Source organism: Lates calcarifer, linkage group LG16_LG22 (genome assembly GCF_001640805.2).
Source record: "Lates calcarifer isolate ASB-BC8 linkage group LG16_LG22, TLL_Latcal_v3, whole genome shotgun sequence".
NCBI classification, from domain to species: Eukaryota; Metazoa; Chordata; class Actinopteri; family Centropomidae; genus Lates; species Lates calcarifer.
The window spans coordinates 8,491,293-8,514,192 of NC_066848.1; the positions used below are offsets into that span (position 1 = coordinate 8,491,293).

The 22,900-nt window shown below is 39.4% G+C and overlaps 1 protein-coding gene across 5 annotated transcripts in view; it reads left to right on the forward strand.

Annotated features, from left to right (window-relative positions):
• Nucleotides 1–3,090: 3,090 nt before the first annotated feature.
• marchf8 (membrane-associated ring finger (C3HC4) 8) overlaps nucleotides 3,091–22,900 on the forward strand; it is a 78,812-nt gene continuing 59,002 nt past the window's right edge. For 3 of the 5 annotated variants that reach the window (XM_018678224.2, XM_051076558.1, XM_051076559.1), the window contains exon 1: nucleotides 3,091–3,210. The gene's annotated coding sequence lies outside the window, so the exon portion shown is untranslated. The other 2 variants (XM_018678223.2, XM_051076557.1) reach the window with 2 other exon arrangements.

The window sequence follows — 22,900 nt, forward strand, 5'->3', positions numbered from 1 at the left end:
CACACCACCCAAATGCCTGTTTTCTGTTTCAGGATTATTCAGCTTGCCTCCTGCAACTCTGCCAAGTGCGGCAAGTCTATATTTTGCACAGACTGAAAAACAATGCTTTTCATTTCTTTTTCTAAACATGGCTTTTGGAAGGAGAAAGTCAGCTCAGTGAGGGTGGCAGTGGACAAATGGGATAGTACAATGTATACAGGACAGAAAAGGAGCATTTTGAAAATTTTTAAATTACAGGTTACTGATAACTGATTTACAGTAACAGTAATTCATTAGAGCAGTTCAACTGAGCCATATGCCTGGAAATCTAACAGTTGCATTTGTGTGATTTTGCCTCTAAAATTGATAAATTCAGCTACATTTTCTGTTTCCCTACACAGACTGTGGTATGTTCTGTAGTGCTGTGATTGGCATCTGCAATCGCTACCTAACCATTTCATGATAAAAAAAAAAACAACCAAAACAAACACACAATATCTCATATTCTTAACTCTTACCTTTGCTTGCACTCAGGATCTGTGGTCACAAGCTGAAACCAACCCACAGGAAAATGACAAACAGAAAGTACACAGAAGGTTGAGAGAAGTCTGCTAATTTAAATGCAGCTGGATATGATACTTGAAAGTCATTTCTCATCAAGTATTTATAGTAATTATTCCAAGGGTGTGTGCGCTCCTTCTGGAAATGGCCAATTCATTACCACTTTGATGGGGTGTTGTTCTGAAAATATGTCTGTCTATGAAATGCGAATGTCAACATTGCTGAGTCATGTGTACTGAGGGATCATGCTGCAAGAATCAAAACACAAGATAATCGGGCAGAACCTGCTTGACAGGTTCAATGTGCTAGGAAAGGAAGCAGAAACAACACACAAGAAAATCAAAAAAACTCTCTGAAAACACAGTCCAGTCATTTACCATTTCGCCTCCCTCAGCTCCAATCCCACCCATTGACAAGCCCACTGAACCCCTGGGGAGAACTCATCTTCCTCTACCTGTCTGCTGACTCCCTCTGTCTTTCTTCCTCTCTGTATCTGTTTTCTTGTCTCATACTCTTAATGGGATCTGGCATGTCAGCTAACTCTCACCATCCAGCTTTCCAGTTTAACAAACACACCCTCTTCTTACCTGTTCAGTAGAAATTCAAGTTGTTTGTTGGCCTGGTTGGTAGGTTTGGGTAGACCAGTAAAAACCCCACTGTAAATAAGTACATGTAAGTACCTCTCTCTGGCTGCTGCTGGATTTCTAAAGTCCTGTAAATGTGGTGAAAAGGCTGTTTTAGTATCAACATGAGAGCTGCCTGCCTCCCTGTGCATTTAACACAACGAGCCATGTCGTAATCCCTCCATGCCATGCAGCAAGATGGCCTATATCTCTCTGACGCAGAGACACGTGCATGACAATTTGGCAGACTCACTTCTGAGGTGCCCACTTTGTCCAGACAGAGCACAGAGGCTCCCTTGTCCCACCCCAAGGACAGAGTGGCGGACTGTGCATCAGTAATAAGCCCAAACACAATGACAGGTTTCACAGAGATAGAGCTGAGGCTTCAAGGCAACAGAGGATACATTTCCTCGTTTAATGAGTCTTTTCTGGTGTGGAGTTACAGTACATGGTGTGATTCACTCAACCTAGGATAGTCATACAGTACACTGCAGGCTTTTCATAGTCTGAAATAATGACCTCTGTACCAGAATATATGAATATAGATTGGAGGTATTTTCTGGTAGTCATATTGTATGGGCTAATAAGAAATTTGCTGGGTATCATCCATAAAGACTAATGGTATAATAAGAAGATTAATTAATAACTGAAATGATTATTATCACCATCACATCATCATCTTTAAAGGAAGGGAGTTAGATGAAAAGATTGATACCACTCTCATATCTGTAGATAAAATATGAAGCAACAGCCAGCAGCCAGTTAGCTTAGCTTAGCGCAAACACTGGAAACAGTGTTAAACAGTTAACCTGTAACAATACCACAACCACTTATCAGTACATCTGAAGCTAACCAGTTAACATGTTATTTGGTTATTAGAAAAAAGAAAAGTTCATGTGGCACATGTCCCAGATTTATTTGGCAGGTATAGAGGCAAGACTCAGAGCTGAGATTTATTTTTCATAACCACATATAAAACAGACAACAACCATTTTTACACTTAAGCCTGTCTATAGGTTTAACAAGCAAGATTTAACATGTTAAATAACGAGCTTTTGAGATGCTGGTAAGTCATGTTTTTTTTTACCTTTGGTCAGAACCAAGCTAGCTGTTTCCCAGTTTTTGTGCTAAGCTAAGGCAACTAGCCACTGGCTGTAACTTCACATTTTATGAACAAATAGGAAAGTGGTATAAATTTTCTCATCTAACTCTCCACCAGAAAATGAATAAACATATTTCCTACAAAAAATAACTTTTGCTTTAAAGCTGTATAAATGTATTTATTTATTGGCCAGTTGGGAGCGGTGGAACAAGCTAGTTGCCAATATAGCAATCATGCAGAAACGTTCGTAGCAGCATTAGCATTCATCTGGAGGCGCTTCCTGTGGCCACCTGAGGAAGGTAAGGTCAATATTAAATCTCCTTGCCGCTCTGTTTTGCTTAAACATATCTGACTTTTTAGTTGCTAAATGCTCAGCTGTGTTCAGCAGCTAGTTGCTTACATTTGTCTGTCTGCTGGTTGTGCTGGATAAGAAGGGTGTAGTTGGTTTGTTTGAGCTTTTATCATGGAAAACAACCGCCTGTTGCTGCTAGCACCGGGTCGATAAAACCTGTGACACTGAAACAAACAGTTCAGTTGTGGGCCAGAAAACCTAAACAACTGAAAAGATATGAAATAGGGCAACTGGGGTTTGTCACTGCAGGCAAGAACCTTTAAATTACACATAGGGCCACAATTCATATAAAAACACTCATTAGTGCAGCTTTAAATATTACATTCTGCCTGCCATTATTATTATCCTAAATACGGTAGGTTCCATTTCCCACCCTACTTCCATCATCATCTTCGTCATCCTCATCTTCATCGCTGTAGTAGTGCACAACCCTCGGTGTGCCCGCGTGCGCCGCCTGTCCTTTAAATTCATTTTCGCTTGCGTTTTTTTTTCACTCCATCTTAACGCGGAAGTCAGTGACGCACCACCACACACAGCTGCTCAGCGGGGGGAATGCAATAACACATCGTCGTCATTCGGTGCCAAACACAGCGGTGAGTGTCTTATTTTTTGTGTCAGTAGGAATATGGACCAACATTTGGTCCAGTGCAGCTATGCGTCCGTCCACACTGAGGCTCCGGGGTCTCCGCGGCGCCTTTCGCTTTATTGAAACCGACCGGAGGCGGCTGACGGTCGGTCGGACGGACGGGCTGACTGACTGACTGACGTGCGTCTGGACTGTGTTGGGATGTGATAGTGTGACAATTTGCCTTTTTATTCACCGCTGTAGAAGCCGACAGTTGGTCCCCGGTTGTGATTAAGGTATGAAAATTCAGTTTTATGCGAGCGACTGGTGCGCTCTGCAGCAAAAAACCCAGCGACGCGTTTGTGTCAGCTGAAATGTCTGCTGCTTTTAATGAATTTATTGCTTGGGTTTGTCCGTTCAGCATGTGTGTGTCACTGACCAGGAGACGTCATGTTGACAATGTCCTCTGTTAGTTTTTCCGAAGCCTTTTTGACTCTCAGTCAGTTTGCTGTGATGGGACACCGGGTCATGAAGATATAATCTAGCCTATTGCGATTCAACGCAGTCAAGGTAATATCACATATTTTACCATTCCCTTCCATCATTGCTGGTCCATGATGTTTTCTCATTTGAATAAATCAGAGGTCATAGTGCGATAGGCTATAGCCTGGGTAGCAGCGGTTCTGTCCCCTCTGAGTTTATCATACTGGATCAATATTGATTGGGATGCTAATAGTCAAATTAGCATGATAGACTACAGATACAGCTTGCTTTCTCTCACAGGGCATTTGCTACTGTATTGTCACGTTTGACTTAAGGTCTGAGGTGCACTGTCCGGCTGGATGTTTCCTTATTATGACCCATAATAAAGCCAAGCGGAGCACCCTACATAGCTTCACTGCCTTCACAGGCTACAGCACCCAGAAACCCACAGCGACAACAACACAGCCCTTGACTGAAACAGTAAAATATTGCTTTGCCTGATGAATAGTGAGATTATACACATTTGCTAATTGTTACACTGGCTCTCACATTAAAACTGTTTTCTCATTAACTGTAGGATCAGCTTTCCCTCAGTTTGGCGGTGTACCGTACTTGCTGCAGAGCATGCATATTGCATTCAGAGTTTGTTTAAATCTTTTTAAAGACGCAAAGCACTCTTGTTTACTTGAATGCTCTCAGTTCTCCTTTCCTCTATGTGGATGCATGCTGAGGTATTTACTTTGTCCCTCCGAAGGCAAACCTCTCACTCTCCTTCATTCTGAGGTAAGAGGTCCTGGCTTCACGTCAAAGAAAGCTTCTTGAAATACCGTCGGTGTCATGATGCAGGCTTCACTGTGGTGCTCAGCTATTGTCGGGGCAAGATGACAGCTGTGTCTGTCTGTGTGTGTTACATCACTGTAGCCTTTAGTTATGTCTTTTCCAGTGTTGTATAAATACTGAGGGGTTGTTGTGATAAGAAGCCTCATTGTACCGTTGGTATCTGTGGAGAGTGCATGCATAAACTTACAGATAACACATTGTGTATTCTCTCTGCTGTGCTGCTGTGTAACTAATCCTGCCTCCTCACATGGGATTACTGCATGAAGTTTCCTCCTTTTCCACACAAACACTGTTAAAGCTTCTGACACAGATGAGTGTTTGAACAATAGCGACGGATGCTGGCCTTTTTGTTGGCAAGCAGTTGGAGCTCTAATCTTGGTTTCGTACTTGAGCTGAACAAAAGAAAAATCTAGACTTTGAAAAAAGTAATTGGGAATGCTTTTAATCTACTGTAGCAGAAAAAATAAAGAGCAAAAAACAAGTCAGCCTTTTATTTGTGACTTTTCATGTTGAGTGCACAGATATTTTACATTATTAGTTGAATTATAGCAATGATATCAAATACTCAGGGTTGGATTCTTTTTTCATAGCAAACCAAAAGTAGGAAATCATATCAAGTGACTTTTACACTTTGTGTCTACTTGCTTCCAGTCAAAATAGAAAGAAAAAGTGGCTATATTCAGGTATCTTTTTACGCCAACTTGTTATTTTCAGCATAAAGTCCTTTGGTATGATCACATCATACACTTAAGACAGTATGCTCCTCTCCCTCTGCTTTCCTTTTCCTGCCCCGGTCGTCCTTCTTGACTGGCTGGCTGACTCTGTGCCCTCTGACAATGAGGGATTTTGCCGGTATCAAGAAGCATTCTGCCGTTATGAGAAATCTCATCTATTCCAGAAGCCTGAGCTGCCTGAGCTGTCAACAGACTCTGAAGTCGTCAGTCGTCCTGACGGGTCCGGCTACAGGGAGAAATGAGAAAGTCGAGCCATAATTGTGGTTCCAAACAGGAGAAATAGTGCGACTGAGTCTGTTAAGCTTATAAAACTGCAAGCAAAGGAGCCTGCGGTCTTAATGGACTGTGCCATTGTGTACATGCAAATTAACTCATACTTTCTGTCTTCAGAGATAGGTTCTGGGGAAAGTAATTTGAGGGTGGAAATAATGCAATCAAAAGTATCTAAAGGCTCCGATAGTAGCTTTCTGCCAATTAACTGACTTCATTGTTTGACACAATTGGTTGTGATGGTGAAATGTGCCTCCTGCTGTATTTTACAATATGGAACAGAAGATGGGTTTGACAGCACCTATTGTGCTAATCTATAATGTTTTCAATCAAATAAAATTTAACAAGAGCCAAAAGCATTTTGACTTGCGGAAGAGTTTCAGAAAAAGGGTTTTAGTTCTGCTTTATATAATCCACATCTTTGTTTGAGCAAATTAGTTTGTTCCAACTCTGTACAGCAGCTGTTCTTACTAATTACATACAGCATGTTTCAAAGGGCATACAGCTGAAAATGAAATATTTTTATTTGCTGACTCATTTTCACTGACTTTTTTTTTTTTTTTTTTTTTTTTGTAGATGATATTTTCTCTGAGCATGCTCCATAATCGGGCTGCAGCTAATGATTGTTTTCATCATTGATTACTCTGTCTATTATTTTCTCGACCAACTGTTTGATCTTTAAAATGTTAGACACTGGTGAAAATGCCCATCACGTTTCCCAGAGCCCAACTTGATGTATTCAAATGTCTTGTTTTTTGTCAGACCAACCAGTCCAAAACCCAAAGATATCAAATTTACTGTCAGAGGACAGAGAACAACAGGAAATCATTACATTTAAGACACTGGGACTAGTGAGTTTTTCCACATCTTTTCTTGAAAAATTAAGTTAATCAATTATAAGTTTTGTTGCTGATTAATTTTGTGAAGATTGATCAATCAATTAACTGACTCACAGTTTCAGTTATATCTGTTTAAACGATGAATTGACTTGAAAAAATGTGTTTAACCTAAGACATTAATTGATTTTTGTCATATTGTTTGAAGTAAGTGGATTATCCTTATCAACAAGACAATATAATCCCCCACAAGTCTCTCTCGCTCTCTCTCTCGCTCTCTCATTCAAACACACACACTCACTTCCTTTTTTGTTGAACTTCCCATACAGTAACTCAGTGTTGTTGGAGGATATGATAATGTCATAGTCAAACCCACCACTTGTGATAGCAACTAACCAGCATTGTTTAACCCTGTTTAGTTTAATGTATTTCACTTTCTATTTAATGTCAACCTGTTTCAAAATGGCACCTGCAGATGCGGCTCTGTGACTCACGCTGCATCTCTTTGTCAGCTGCTTACCCCTGTGTCCTCATTCTTGAGGTTAATCCTTAACATAATATTGATTGCATTCTACAAAGAGACAGGAAATAGATCCAGCCAACAAAAATCTGTCCTAGTACATATTCTGTTACGTTTTACCAGGGAATGTGCGTGCATTATTCAGGATGTGGGTTTTTCCTGGACTCCTGTGTCTGTAAGGAAGCCGTTATTGTGTTAGTCATAGCCTCTGTTTACTAGACTTCCAAGTTTTATTTTTTTAATTGATCTTCTGCTGAACTAATTAAAAGAATATTAACAATATTACCACCATATGGCAGCTGCAAATGTACCACAAGATTTCCAGTACCGTGGAGACTGTGCAGCTGTCCCATGCTCCCTCCGTTATCTGATTCTGGACTATTATCGCACAAATATGTCCCCTGCTAGTCTTCTTGTATCAGCAGCTGGCTGAACAGTAATGTAATAACATAATAAAGGTATCATACGGTGTTGTTGCTCTTTGCCTCCCATGCTCTAACTCAGCTCTGGCCTGCCCTGCTACTGTATCCACTATGGGGTGTCTTCATCCTTAGGGAATAAGAGTATTGATCCAATCTAATGCCTTCCTCTCATAGATGATGTCATACACCCTTGTGAATTAAACCTCACTGGAGTAATCCTAATGACAGTAGTTAAAAAAACATAGATGATGGAACTAGAGGACAGTGGTCATTTTGCTGTTTCTTACAGATCACAAGCAGCCCCCTTCGCTCAGACTTAAAGCTGTGTATGTGCATGTGTGTATGTTGCGCGGGTGCAATGAAATGATAGTGTGCGGGACGAAAGAGGGGGAGCGCTCAACAGCTGCTATACATCAGGCGAGGAGAGGTGCTGGCTCAGCTGAATGGACCGTGGGATGGTACTGCTGCAGGTAGCAGGTTATGGTTGATGATGTCATTAGGGCTTTCACGATCTCCCAAGGTTTCTGTCTGCTGGTGCAACGAACTGAGAGGAGGGTGAGGGGGAAGGAGCTACAGTAGTACAATACTTTGTGTTACTGTAGACACAACACACATTTGCACTAATGCAATGATTTACACTCAGTAAATCTACCTAGCTAGAACTATTTTGGTCCAACTCAACAGTCCTGTAATCAACTCTACCTTCAGAGAGGTTATAATTTTCAATTTTTTTTTATTGTTTTAGAATCACCTGTATGGTCATTTTGGAGGGTGCAGTTTGTGTTATGTAGTATGTGTTTCTATTATTTTTCCACCCCATTTGTATGTGTGGTCAGGCTAAATGACACTTGATTTGGTGTTTTGGTGATGGTCAGTCCAGAAACTTGCACACAGGTCTTTGATTGACTATTTGCTAATCCCAAACACCAATGGTCCAATCAAAGCTTAGCAACTGTAACTATGGATTGTCATGCTTTAGATATGAAGCAGTGTACATGGGGCTGTATTAAAAGTGAGTTTAGAGGGTGGTGTATTTTCTTTCCAAGATCAAAACAAATAGATGAGCGAAAGTATAAGGAATGGATTAAATGGTGTGTTTATCTGCTTTATCGCAAGTTTATTATCTACAGTATTGATCAAATGTTAGCACATCATAAACTAACTACATTAGTTTTGGATGTTACAGGTTACATTATGTGAGAAAGCCCCACTGCTTTCTATTTTCCATGGGTGCTATCAGAGTGTAGGCTGGTGTTAGCAGCCCTGCCCTTCTCTTTATTGTATTTGTGGAAGTTTACACAAAACACAGCAGTCCTAGCTAACAGTACCCTTAGATAGTGTTACGTTTGGTACACATTGGTTAATACATTGGTTAATTTTTAACCTAAGAGCTTTTCTGTTTTTCTTGAACATTGAAGTGAAACTTTGAGTATATAAAAAGTATGTAATATTATAGTTTACAGGACCAACAAGCTCTATTTTGCATTACAAGAACAATGCAGCCTCTTATGTTTTGCGGACTTCTTCTCTGGGACATTCAGCTTTAGTCTTAGCACAATTATTGTAGATACAGTATATGTACAGGTGTCTCATTTTAAAACAAGTCAGATGGAAACATTAAAAAGTCAGTTGGAGACAGTCTTTTAAACTAGCTCATTGACCCTACACTACTTACTAAGTCACCTGCTAACTCAGCTGCAGCTGATGAAATGTTCGAGTGACACTTGGCAAATGATCAATTAGTTTGAGATCTAGTCCATATCATAAGATTCACATCATATTTGCACTCATAAAACCATTCATCTCGTTCATGTTCTTCCATATGGAAAATTCTGCATCAGTTATGTTTCTCTTCTCATTTAGGCTTTACTCTAATTTGTCATCCATCTGTATGTTGTTGGTGGACTGACTGTAGAGTACTGACACATTACTTGCTGATCAGCAGTGTTGACAGCTGCTTGTTACAGCAGCAGCTGTTAGCAGAATGATGTGACTGCGTGGAAATGGGGATGAAAACTGTCTTCAGCTTCCACATTATGAACAGAGGCTCTGTGTATTTTATTTATATGGATGTCTTTATAAGTGTCTGTTAAGAGTCCTTCTAGTTGCAATGTGACTACAGTATATTTGGATGCACCGTCTATAGTCACTTACACTGATGACTGTTTGCATGACAGGACATCAGTGATAGTTGATGTATTTTTTTTTTTAAAGTTGCATGTCTGTAATGGATCAATCATTGCAAGACAGAAAACATGACTTTTTAAACGTGTAGCTTCTTTGTTATTAGGAAAGAAAATCAGGCGTTCAGAGTTTATAATTCCTGGCATGTAGAACCTTATTGTTTTCCTGAACTTTGACCAATAAGATTAAAGTTTATTCAAGCCCCACTTCACTTTTTGTCTTTTAAGCTTATGTAGTATACTGTGTGCTGCTTTACATCACTATCAACTATTCTCTACAGCATATCATATTTGATTAGATTTCTGAAAGTCAGTCAGCCGTCCATTTTCATTACTTTCGTTGGAGTGGAAAAAATCAGGTTGCACAAACTTGTTTGATAGGTAATCCATCACAGTGAACATGCCTCCCAGTTTAATTTTTGTCAAAGCTCCAACTTTATTGATCCACACCTTGATTTCAGAAGTGTGTTTGTCCTCCGGTGCATTCATGTGGTGATAGCCCAACAAAGGCCATGTCCACATTAACTATTGCAAGTTTGTTTTTTTGAGCAAATATGAATCAACATTATCATTTTGGTAGTATCTTATCAAAAGTGTATATTATCAGATGCTCCTTCCTGCATCCAATCTGAAACAATAAAGAAACAAATTAATTTCACCACACTGTTCAGTGCAATTTATTATCCGCTGCAAGGAAGTTTCTAAACCGTTGAAGTTGAGTTTTAGAGACTAATGGCTGTCCTGGAGTAAAGAAATAACATTTGAAAATCTAAACAAGCATGATATGCTTAACTGATCGTCTGTGACCTTTCTCTGTAAATGCATTTCTTTTTTCTTTTTTTTCTGCCACTGTCTGTCTCACTGATATTATGCAGTAGTGACTCATCCTATAGGCGTCTCCTGAAAGTTTCTATATTTGCTTTTAAACATGCGGGATCAGTGGCAGTATTTTGTTTGGACTAACTGGAGGAAAAACTGTAATTGAGCAGCAGCAGCCACAGACAAAGAACAGAGTTTAGATGTCATTGCATTTTAAACACCAATTGTCATGCGATCTCTGGGAAGTGCCGTGCAACTTGTGGAATTTTTTTGGCTTTTTCTTTTGGAACATTATCAATCCACTGTTCATGTGTAATTTACTTGAGTGTTTGTAAACAGAATAGATATAATAAACTGTTTTTAATGTGGATTTCAGCAAACCAGCAAGAAAATTCTCAACAGCAGAGAATGAGTCCCTGTTGTCATTTCATTATGAATATGAAATTAATTTTTATTACTAATCACTCTTCTCTTTTTTCTTGTTCCCCATTGATTGTTTCTCGCTGCTGGTGTTTGCGTTACCAGAGGAGGTTTGCTGCTTGTAATTTTTACTTGTAATTGTATTCACAACCTAAATCTCATCAAATTATATGTATCTATTTCAGAGACATTCCCCTGTTACAGTCGCAAAAATAATTCCAGCTCTACAGTAAATCCCTACTCTGTTTAAGAATACCCCATGATTCTTTGATCATTTTGGATTCAGTCCTGAGTGTGTTGCTACTATTAATATTCATCCCACTTTTGCTTGTACAAATTGGCGTTGTTGTTATTATGTGATGTAGGTTTGAATTAGTTTTTGAAGTTTGTTTGACAAATATTAATTCAATTCAGTTGAATGAATACAGGTTGATGTGTGTGTACAGCTGTTCATAGTGGTGTGGATGGTGATGTGGACAGGTGAACAGCAGTAGTTATAGGTAGGACAGGATAACTGGCTTTAATTGACAACATTTAGCATAATATGTGCTGTCCATGGAAGGATTAAGACGGCTGTTCTGTCAGGTTTCAGGTTATGAAGCTGACATGACACCACCTGCTGCCTTTTTTTTTTTATTTTAGTTTTTTGTTTTGAAGGTATTCTTAGCTGAACATCTTGTCCCTCAACCTTCTTAGGGGGCTGTTTGACCAACAGATTTGTGTATGTACATGCTGTGTCACATGGGTCAAACTTGTTGACAGACACAGATGTGTGCTTCTTTTTGTCAGGATGTACAAACTCAAGGATGGGTTATTTTGGAGCTAAATAAGCCTGATTATCCCAATTACACAGAGATGAGGAGTGCACATGGAACATGGGTCTCTTTGTCAAAGCATCCTGACATCTTCATTTGCTCTGTTACCTCGGATATGAAAGCTTTGAGGTACGAGGACGACGGTCTAAATCAAGACATGTCTTGATGCGTCAAAGGTTGTGTGATGAATAACCACTCTCCATATGTGCACCATGTTTCTTCGTCCACAACACTAGTGCCTGATCTCTGGAGCCATTAAAAATTAATGATTTTTTTTTTCTTTTTAAAGTGGCATCTAGCTGTGCAGAAAGTTTTGCTTTCATTTGCGGATTTTTGCAATGTATTCTGTCACCACCCAAATACATTGGAAGTAGAAAGGAAACAATTAGTTGATGCATCGATGAGTCGGTTGACAAAAATCATTTTGGTGGATGTGACGGCAACTATTTTGATAACCATAAAATTTTTCTAGTAATTCATCAACAAAAAGCACCAGAAGTTCTCTGGTTCCAGCTTCTGAAATGAAAGGATTTGAGGCATTGTCATGTAGGCCATGATAACTGTATATATTGTTGTTTGGATAACACAAACAATATGAGTCTGTCATCCTTGCATCTGGGAAATTACTATAAATTACTATTACTATTAATAACATTTCATAACAAAATGGTTAATCGGTTTATCAAGAAAATAATCAGTATATTAATCATTAGTAATAAAAATAAGTGTTTTTTTAGTGTGGTGTTGAAAACATTGAAAAACACTCTGCAGCAACTTACTCAGACAGATCCTCAGAACTCGGTGTAAATAGTGTTTAAGTACTTCGAGGGCATATTTTCCTTTTATTAGAGAGAGAAGAATAGAGTGTTGACAGGAAATAAGGGGAGAGAGAGGGGGGTCGATACCATGGAACAAAGGTCCCTGACCGGATGTGAAGCCAGATCATTGCTATTACATGATCTGCTTTTAAAGCCCTAGGCCAAGAGGATGCCTAAAAATATGTCTTACATGTGTTTAAGTAATATAGGTCAACTGACCTTTTAAGATTAAGACTGATTTTCTTTCCATTACCAGCAATATTAAGTTTTCCTGAATCGGATTTAGTGTCTGCAAAAGTGTGTCTTTTGTGTCTGTCTGTTATGTTGCAGAGTGTATTTGTTGTTTAACTGCTGTGTAAATGACTGCTGGAGGCCAGCTCTCCGACTGTCCGCTCTCCGACTGTCCACCACACTGTCATATAGTCATTTAGCTGCTTTTTGCTGCTGCCGGCCACTGAGTCAACTATCAGCCAGACCAGCAGCCTCTCAAGCTGTCTCTCAGTGTGCGGTTTCCTGAGTCCACACACCGAGCACACACACACACACACACACACACACACAGACACACACACACACACACTCACTCACTCATGTGTTTTACGTCTGCTGGTTCATGGAGCACGGTGGTAGGCTGTTAGTGCCTGCTGGTCCACAGCTCACAGAGTCGGGTTATTCTGTGAGGTAAGGGGAAGATAATCACTAGCCCAAGGGGTGGATTGGTCAATGTGCTGAAAAGCACACTGTTACCAGTAACAGGCCTGCTTTTACTGGTAGTGTCAGGACAGTGGTCAGAATGAAAATGCTTTCAGTTTCTACTTTGGTGGTGAGTTCGTTTTTCATTTCCTCATTCTTGCACTGAAGTGGCCTCTTTTTGTGTGTTGATATCGCAAAGAGGGCCAAGGCACAGTAGTGTTCCCTGTCAGCAGCAGTATGAAGTATCGTCTGTGTGTTGTCAGTAGCTTTAAGACTGTCTATCTTGAATACCCTGAACAGCTGAAGTTGCCTGGAGAAATATAGACTACATCCTGTTTTGAGCAATCAGTGTTTGTGTTGTGTAATTTTTAGTGGAAATGAGCCTAACAGCATTGATTACAGAAAAAAGGAGTGGGTGAATTCCATGTCATATAACACCAGGCACGAGGAAATGTGGAAAGTCTTTGTAGGTATGAAGTAAGCAGCAAGACTGGTCCTTGAAAATTTCCAAGTAAATTATTAATCTTCTACTGTTGAAAGAAATTGGTTGTAGTCCTGTGATAACCTCCAGAAACCCAGTCTAAGTTTTTAAAGCTACTGTGTGATTGGAGGTTAAACTGTGTGAGTTAAGAAGGGGTAGCAATAAATACTCTGCTACATATTTGTATTTTTGCCTTCTTAGGTTGTAGTGTAATACTACATAAATATGGACAACCTCTAAAAACATGATATTAAGTCTTTCAGTTTCAGAATTTCCCAGTGAGTTAATATGTGCCTGTTCCTATCATTCATGTCATATCTCCTTTATTTGTTGCCATTGTGTTATGGAACAGTAAATGTCAGTTACTAAAAATATATTTCACTTGAGTGGACAGGCAGCCCCTTTGGAATTACCAGACTGAAGCAATTCAGCTGCACAAGCAAACACTAGTTAAAAAGGAGCGCATGACAATTCAGGAAGCAAGTCTTAAAATTATTGCAAGGCCATCGAAATGTTTAAGTTTAGCAATAATTTGTGAAGCCAGTCATTATGGTGGCTGTGCTGGTCACTTTCATTACACTAAATATTTTATCTTTATTTAATCTGTTCTAATCTCTTCTAATCATTCATGAGCAGTCTGCAAACATTCGATAAGTGGTTCATAACACACTATAATGTTTTTGTACACAACTAAGGATGTGTATTGTAGTAATGTATAGAATTTGTCTGCAGTTATCACCATGTTGGCATTATCAGTCCACAACATAAGTCCAGCAGTGTTTTACTTCACCTGCTGTTGTGTCTTTAACTTTTGGCTGTACCTCATTAAAAGTAAGAGCCAGTCTCCTCAGTCACTAGTGGCCAACTTGACATTGGGTGCTCAGTACTGCTGCTGAGAATATAACAGAAATTTTTATCTTCTTGTTCTAGAGATGTGTAGCTGCACAGAAGCCTCATTGTTGGTTGGATTTTTTTGTAAAATCAGGGCTGCAAAAAAGTTTACAGGTGTCATTTGTCTCTAACAGGCAATGTTCAGTGACATCTAAACATTGCACCTGTTCAATCAGTGTATCTCAATCTGGATTTCAGCTTTGGCTAAATTCCCAAAATGCAAATGTGCATTTGCATCTTTATCTGTACCTGTGTATATTTGTGCAAATAATTTGTCACTGGTGCTCTGCCTTCAAATAGCTATTTTCCCTTTGTGATAAGATATAACTATGATTTGGGCATCTTTTGAAAATGAGGTCTGTTTATGTTGCCTGTGTGCAATAAAACTGGGAGCTCTGGCTTCCTCTATTCCATTCTCTACTTCCCCTTCACAGTATCTACTGTAGCAGAGAGATTACAAAAGCTGCATAGTCAGTGTGTGTGTTTTGTGGAGTGTATCTACAGTGTAACTGACTGCCCTGTTTAACAATTTCAGTTCCCGTCTCCACATTGTGGAGTTTTGATGTGTTTGCACTTTTCTCCCTGCTCTTGCTCCTCAGATATTTAAATCTGCACTTCCAGCAAAATCAGTACTGTATCCACCTTCTGTTTACTCCTTCCTCCTATCCTCCCATCACACATCAAAGAATTCAACAGCTTCTTGTCAAAACTCTTATCAAGGTCTCTTTGAGTCAGCCGGGCATTGATATGTTATTTTTCCCCCCAAAAAATTCTGCCTTATCGTGGTATCTTGTAAGGTTATCAGAGAGAGAAGAAAATTTCCCTCTGTATAGAAAAGGATGATTTTATACCCAGAAAAATCACATACAGATGGAGTCCTTACTTTTCCTCTTGCAGCTAGTCTGGCTGCATTATACCCATACTACTGTACAGTCCTGTCAGTAACATGCTGTTTGAATACTTTATTTATCTGTAATGGTCAGTGATAGGTCATTTTGAATTAGACATATATATATATATATATATATATATATGCACAGTGGGGTCTTGGATCCAGATGTTAAATTAATATTTAGACATTTTTGGAAATATGCCTACTCTTGCCCTCTTGTTAAGAGCTAGATGAGAAGATTAATACCACTCTTGTCAGTTAGCTTATCTTAGCATAAAGACTGGGAACAGGGAGAAACAAAACTGTAAGTTGATAAATGACAAGTTGTGGTTTTTACAGGGAGTTACAGGAAGGTACAGTTTCTTTGCCACGCAGTGTTGTGTGTTCCTGGAGTCTTCACTGGTTCTTTGAAAATCTCCATCAAAGAAAGTCTTTAAATGATTTGGACATATCAAGCGGTCTGAATTCTTTGAAATGTAATTTTAGCCACCAAAAGGGAACTGTGGCATAAAGAGAAACATAGGCTGCTTTTCAGCTGTTAACACCCAGGGAGCCATCACATGATTTTTGGCTCCCGTTGAAGTCAGTTTGGTGGTATCACACACCTGAATGATACTACTCACATCATTTTGAAAGACTGGATTGATTTCACTGAGACATGTTTTCTGGAGGGGTAAAATAAGATTTTGATGTTAAAATAAAAAAAGAGGCATTTCTTTTATAACGTGTTGTATTTGGCAACAAGGTGAGAGAGTGATTTCATGTTATTTTGACTTGAAACTGAATGAATGAAACTGCTCTTCTTGTCGCCTGTAGGGAAATCGATAGTGAGGGGGATGGTTGAAGGTACTTCATTTATTTATTTATTTATTTTCCCTGAGTCTCATCACGTCACTACTCTGAGCCAGGGAATTCAACAAGAATTCATTGAAAGAATAGTGTCTAAATTAAGAATGTTACTGAACTTTGAATGGCCCATTTCTGTGTATCCAGGGCAGAGCCTATTCTGGTAGCAGTGCTGAAAATGAGACATTTACTGTAAATTAACGTATTCCTCCCTCCTTTGTTAAATCCACCAAGAGTTACTAGAGAGGTTTCACAGGATTTTGGTGTGTGTTTGTGTGTGCGTTCACATCAACATCTTTGTTCTCCCTTCTGTCTCTATTTTTTTTTTTGTTTTGCTCCAACCTTTTCTTCACACCTTGAAAGCCAAGACAAAAAAAGGTTGTTTTGGTAAATGTTGGTAAAATACCAGAGAAATGTGTTTGGTTTGCATTAAAAGCATCAGCTCTTGCATTTTCCCAACCAACGAGTCTGTTTATCCCAGATGTCTATTCAGAGCTCATTTCACCAACCACACAATTAATCAAATCCAAACTGGGACTCATTAGCATATAATCAAATAGGACAGCTAACAGAGGCACTATGAATGCAGTGAACTTAAATATCATGGATGCCTTTGATTAATCCGGCATATAGGGTAGATGGGAATGCCATGGAGACATTTTGGAGGCAGAGAAATGATGCAGCAACATTTGAAATGACAATGAGCTAAAAAAAAAGCAAAAAACATTATGATAATTTATTCCCAGTAAGTTATGAAAAAGTGTTCAAGTAATCACCAGTCTCTAAGCTCAGTGCAGCACAGGTCCTGTGTGTTTGCGTGCATGCTTATGAAATTATACAATGTCAGTGACAGTTAAATTGTCTAACAGTTTAAGTCTGACAGTTAAATTTGTTTAACCCTTTATCCAAACTCAAAAAGAACTGCAGTGCCAAATTTGATGGGTCTCTCTCTCTCTCTCTCTCTCTCTCTCTCTCTCTCTCTCTCTCTCTCTCTCTCTCTCTCTCTCTCTCTCTCTCTGTGTGTGTGAGCAAGGAAGTGAGCTGGAGCAGGCTTTATCAGAGGAGTCCATCAGGTTTTACTGATGCTCTGTTAATCTGTGTATGTGTGTGTGTGAGATCTGGCGGGGCATTAAGTCCAGTCACTGCTGCCAACACAGCTATGGCATCTGTGCCATAATGAAATTAATGCCCCCCTTGACTTGTACCTTTCAGCAGAGGCACCTGTCCAACATACAGGCATACTTTCAGCTTTTTTATTTTCACAAAGTCCTGTCTCTCATAAAAGGATTCAGTGACAAAGTGACACATGCCTAGAGGGAGCAGCAATCAAAGCTAGAAAATTCTGTTTTCATGCGATATTGCCAAATGAGCACTGAATACATTTCTGGAAGTGAAATTTATGAGGAATGTCTTAATGAGGAACACCACAGTCAACCTGTTATTGCATCATCTTTTTTTCAGAGTTTCCAAATGATCCTTTCTAAAGATGTAATACCAGCTTAAAATAACAGATTAAGTGGAAGAACAAACTCTTTTCCTTTTGTAATGAGGCTACACAATGCATGTATTTAACACACTTGAAATCCAAACACAGCATTTTTAAGATCCTATCTGTACTGTACGGTCTCTTTCACAACTCAGCAATCCTCAGGGAAGACACCTCTTTATATATAGACTATAGCTGTAGTACAGTAATGTTAGGATTGATTGATACACAGCCTAGTTTTTCTGCCTGGTTGCGCATCAGAACCAAAGAGCGGGCTCTCGGCCATATCTCAGGTCTGATCTGACAGCAGGGACACAGAGGGGCCTCTTGGCAAACTGAATAACAGCAGAGCTCAGCTGAGCAGAACGTACAGGAGACAGAGCTGTGATTTACCTGGTGCAGGAGCAGAGAGGGGAAGAGCAGGAGAGACAGGCTGAATCGTCTCCCTTTAATATAAATAGACATCAGCGGGATAATAAGAACTGTAGTAATATTTTGAAGACCTTGTCTCTGTAGTGAGCCACCACTTTACATCATAAAATTCCTCAGATGTAAAACAAAACCATCAATAACTGGTTGTGTTAGTTTGTAATTACCGTTTTGCTCAGAATCATTAATTTATATATGAGAATTTTACTTAACACAGTATGATTATGTCACCACAATACAATTTCACTGAAAGCCAATAAATAATAATATTGATTTATCGTCCAGCCCTAAAGACAGTTGCACCAGCTGCTTGTAAGTTCAAATTTAGCCTAATGTACACATGTTTAGTGTATTAAACTGTTGTTTGATGTGTTTGCAGTTTTCTCCCTGCTTTTACTTTCCAGATATTTAATTCTGCTCTTCCAGCAAAATCGGTGCTCCTCCTGCTTGTACTGTTTACTCTCTCCATCTCTTATCTTCCCAACACACACTCACACAAAGAATTCAACAGGATCTTAAAAACTCTTACCAAGTTGTCTTTGAGTCAGCCAGGCATTGATATCATGTTATTTTTCCCTTTGCTCACTGGTATTTATTTATTTATTCTGCCTTGTCAGAAGAAACTTCCCTCTGGACAGAAAATGTTGATTTTTTCACATACAGAAAGAGACTTATTTTACTCTTTGACTTGCTGTTGGTCTGACTGCATTAGTCCCATACTACAGGTGCACGGGTGTAACTGTTGTGTAGCTAACTGTGGTCGACCCATCTGACCTGAAACTTGATAAATGCTGTTATAATGATATGGTGATGGTAATAATGATGGAAATGTTGACCAAGTGATTAAATAACTCTAGTTAAGGTAGCATAATCAAATATTTACCACTAGTATGAATACTACTAACTCTGAAACATTATATTTTTCTATTCTATATAAGTGAAACAGATACCTACATTCACAAAAGGATAGTGCTATAGATGTTTCCTAAGAACGGAGTTGCACATTGCTAAACCTGAAACTAGCTGGTAGTTACCAAGAATTTAAGAAAGACTTTAGATAAACCTAGTTAGGGATTTATGAGTTGCAGGTGTTTAGTTAAAACCCATCCTCAGTCCTAGTTTGACAGTTTCATATAACCAGTCAGAAGCACATCCATTTATCTGAAGCTATCATCCCCTTGACAGCTTAAACTTACCCCTGGAGCTGCTGCCATGGCAACAAGTCAGTGTCAAATTGGACATGTCCTGTGATTGGTTGGAGTGCTGCTGGATTTGTAGTTTTTAATATTGTTGCAGTGAACTCTTTGACTGGCAGCTGGCCTGGAGGACACACACACACACACACACACACACACACACACATACACAACTGGAAATGGCCTCATCTCACATCCAAGGGACCTCCTGACAGCTTGATTGACAGATTGAGTTTAGCTCCTATGGTTTAGCTCTATTAATCCTAAAAAATATTAATGCTATAGCACTAAACTGAATGTTTTATATATGGAGATAGTGTAATCCCAACTGTCTATCCTGCACATCTCCTGCCCCATTAGTGCAACCTCCCAGTCGAAGAAAGACCTAAGGCTTGAAGCATGACGCTAATTAAAAATGGAGTGGAGGATTGTACTGCAACTGCAGTTGTTCTTCCTTGGATGTCCAATAATGAGCTGACTGGTGCAACGGCAGTCTGTGTTGTGGCCACAGTGATGGATGCTGTTGATTGTTTCATCAGACTGCCGCAAAAACATTTTGAGTGAACCACAGCTTTGCAAATGTGGTATACAAATACATGACACAGACCATCTTGGTTTATTTTTTTCATCCCTCTTATTTACCCCACATCATAGCTTGGGGAATGACATGAGAATGCCTGCTTTGTAATTAATACAAACATTTTTAAATGAAATGCAGCAGGGACTCGAATGATACCACCATGTGATGATGATGCCCTCAAGTGGGTAACTCTGTCTCCTGACCCATGCTCGTTTACTGTAAGTCATTAGCCTCACGCAGACAAGCACAATATGACTTCAAGTGCTCTCTGTCCATTAATGTGACCTGAATCCTTCAGCTGTAGCTCACTAACTCACAATGATGTCACATAATCACTGATGATACAGATACAATTACCAAAAAGGTCCAATTACTTTACCTTTAACATAATCTAGATTGATGGCTTTGGAAGAAAGGTAAGCAGACAAAAGTTGATTGGTGGCTAGATGTAAACACACCATTCTAGGTTTTACTAATGATATCCACTTTTACAGTGTATTGACAGCAGAGCCAACACATGCAGCTACAGTTGCATCATAACAGGCTTTTAAAAATGCAAAATAGAGGTTGCGGTTTGGGGTGAACATTCATCAAAGAAGATGAGTCAGAAGGGCTCTGTCCTCCACCATCTTGACCTCTCTACAGCTCAGTAGTTTGTGTGCTGAATTGTCAAATGTAAGAGTTAGTAAACAAAGTGAACACACACACACTTTGGGTGTGAATCAGCAATTCAAGACAGAAATGTCAGTCCTGAGTGAACTCTCCTTCTGTTGTTTCCTCATAGTGTTATTGAGTTAACCTTGCGACTGTATAGACTCATTTAAAGTACCTTCCTCATCAGGATTGATGGGTGATAAATCAGAGAGAAAACACCACCAGCCTCCAGGACAGCTTCACTGCTACTTTTCAAGTCTCTTAAACTATACTGGAGGGATGAATAGCATTCATGAAAAGAATTTTCCTTTATGCTGTGTTTTGTCTAATGTGGCTAATGTGTCTCCCATACATATTCAATCTAGGTGAGACTGGGTGACTGTAAAGGCCACAGCATTTGATCCATTCATGAAACCCACTCATCAAACCGTTCAGTGACTCCTCATGGCCTGTCTGGAAACATCTGCGTTTGTTATGTTTCTTCACTCCCTACACATTATTTCTCAACAATTATAATTTGTGTTTTATTAAATAGATAATCATTAGGTGCAGCCATAATGCATAAAAAGGAGATTTCCACTGATACGGTTATCATTTTTGTTGCCTTTCAGTATGGAGAATTTGGATGTTAATGGATATCTAACGGCATCATCATTATGGAGTTGTTTTCAAGTCGTGCTGTGTGAAATCACATTTTGATGTATGATAGGATAGGAGTACAAAGCTGATAACATATTTATCTGTGGCATGGGTGAACACAAGGCAGTGACTAATATTTCAAATCAGAGATTTGAAGGGGGTCGCAGAAGGAGATGTGTGTCAAAGTTATTGAGTTATTGAGGTTTGGCCACTTATCAACACAGTCAGTGGTTGGAGCAGTAACTTGTGATGTATAGCTCATGGAAGCAGTTTTGGTATTTTAAAATCTGTGATTGCAACAGATATTGTGTTCCTCCTTGGCATCATAACAGACAGATATGATACACATATGTTTATATTCAGTGCAACTTACACATTCTGATGATATTGTTATCTCTGATGTCCATTGTGAATGCATGTCCATAAATCTGCTTAGAAATCCTAGAAAAAAGACACTCCTTATACCTCCAGATTTACCTCAGACTCACCAGTTATTAAGTTTCTTTTGGTATAAAAAGTTCTCCAGTGATAGCTGTCTGTAAATTTGTATGAACACAAACAAACACGTAATGCTAATGGATAATTTGGCATATTTTTATGTTGCCACTGTGCCAAAATTTCAGTAAATACAAGAGTAAGAATAGGGCCCAAGTTGTAGCCCATAACTAACATTATCTAACTGCTTCCTGCTTACAGCCCCAAATTACTGGCACTGCAGTTCCAAAAATTTAAGCATGCTTATCCCTAAATAGGAATAATAATTACATACAGTGACAAACTATTAATATTAACTTGAAACAATTTTAAACTGTGGATGAGAGTGTGCTTGTGTTCTTATTAACACACAGTCCTCCACCATCTATTGGCACCGAGTTGAGGCTGCCAGCTGTTTCATGAGATGCTGATATGTGTGTGTTACTGTGTGTGTTTGTGGGTTCATATGAGACTAATTGCCTCTCCATCTTGATAAATACTTATCAGAGACAGTGCAGTCGTGAACTGAAGTGGCAGCTCTGGCTGTGCTGGTCCATTTCTGAACTTCCCCTCAGTGAACCCATGTGGCATTCTCAGTCCACACCACCACCACCACCCACCCCCCTGCCGTCAACACTGGTTTCTGATTACTGGCATTTAACTGACCTCCCATCTGTCTGCTTGCTTTTTGGTTTCTTAATCCTGTCATTTTCATACTGCAGAGCTTGAGGGTTTGCTTGGCAGACAGTCCTGTGTGCAAAAACACATGCACACATACACACGGCCTTGTAGTGAGAAGGAGTTAAAGCTTAATTGCTGTCAGTGGCGGTACAGATGGCTGCATTAACTGAAGTTAAAATGACCCATTTGTAAAACCTCTTGTGTAACTTCCCAGTACAGCCCCATACTGCTGCTGCTTTCATGACTCTGTCTGTCTGAATCTATCCAAGAACGACAGGGAAACACACACTCCACTGCATGCTCTTTTGTGGAAATCATGGTCCAGAATTTCCATTTCTTTGAAAGAACATATTGAATTCTTGCACACTTGGGATCACCTCTGTAGTGATTTATTACACACTTTGGGGATCACCTATGTGATAATTTATTACACCCTGTACTCAGGCCTTTCTGGGACACACTTATACTGTCCTGTGGAAAATCACAAGAGACGACTGTACCTTTGGTGGTTTGGGACCAAAGTTTCTTCGACTGTACTGTAGGTCAGCACCAAGAAAAGTACATGCTTTGAGGAGTTTTAATCCATTTTGAAAGAAACTATGAAAGAAAAGAACCA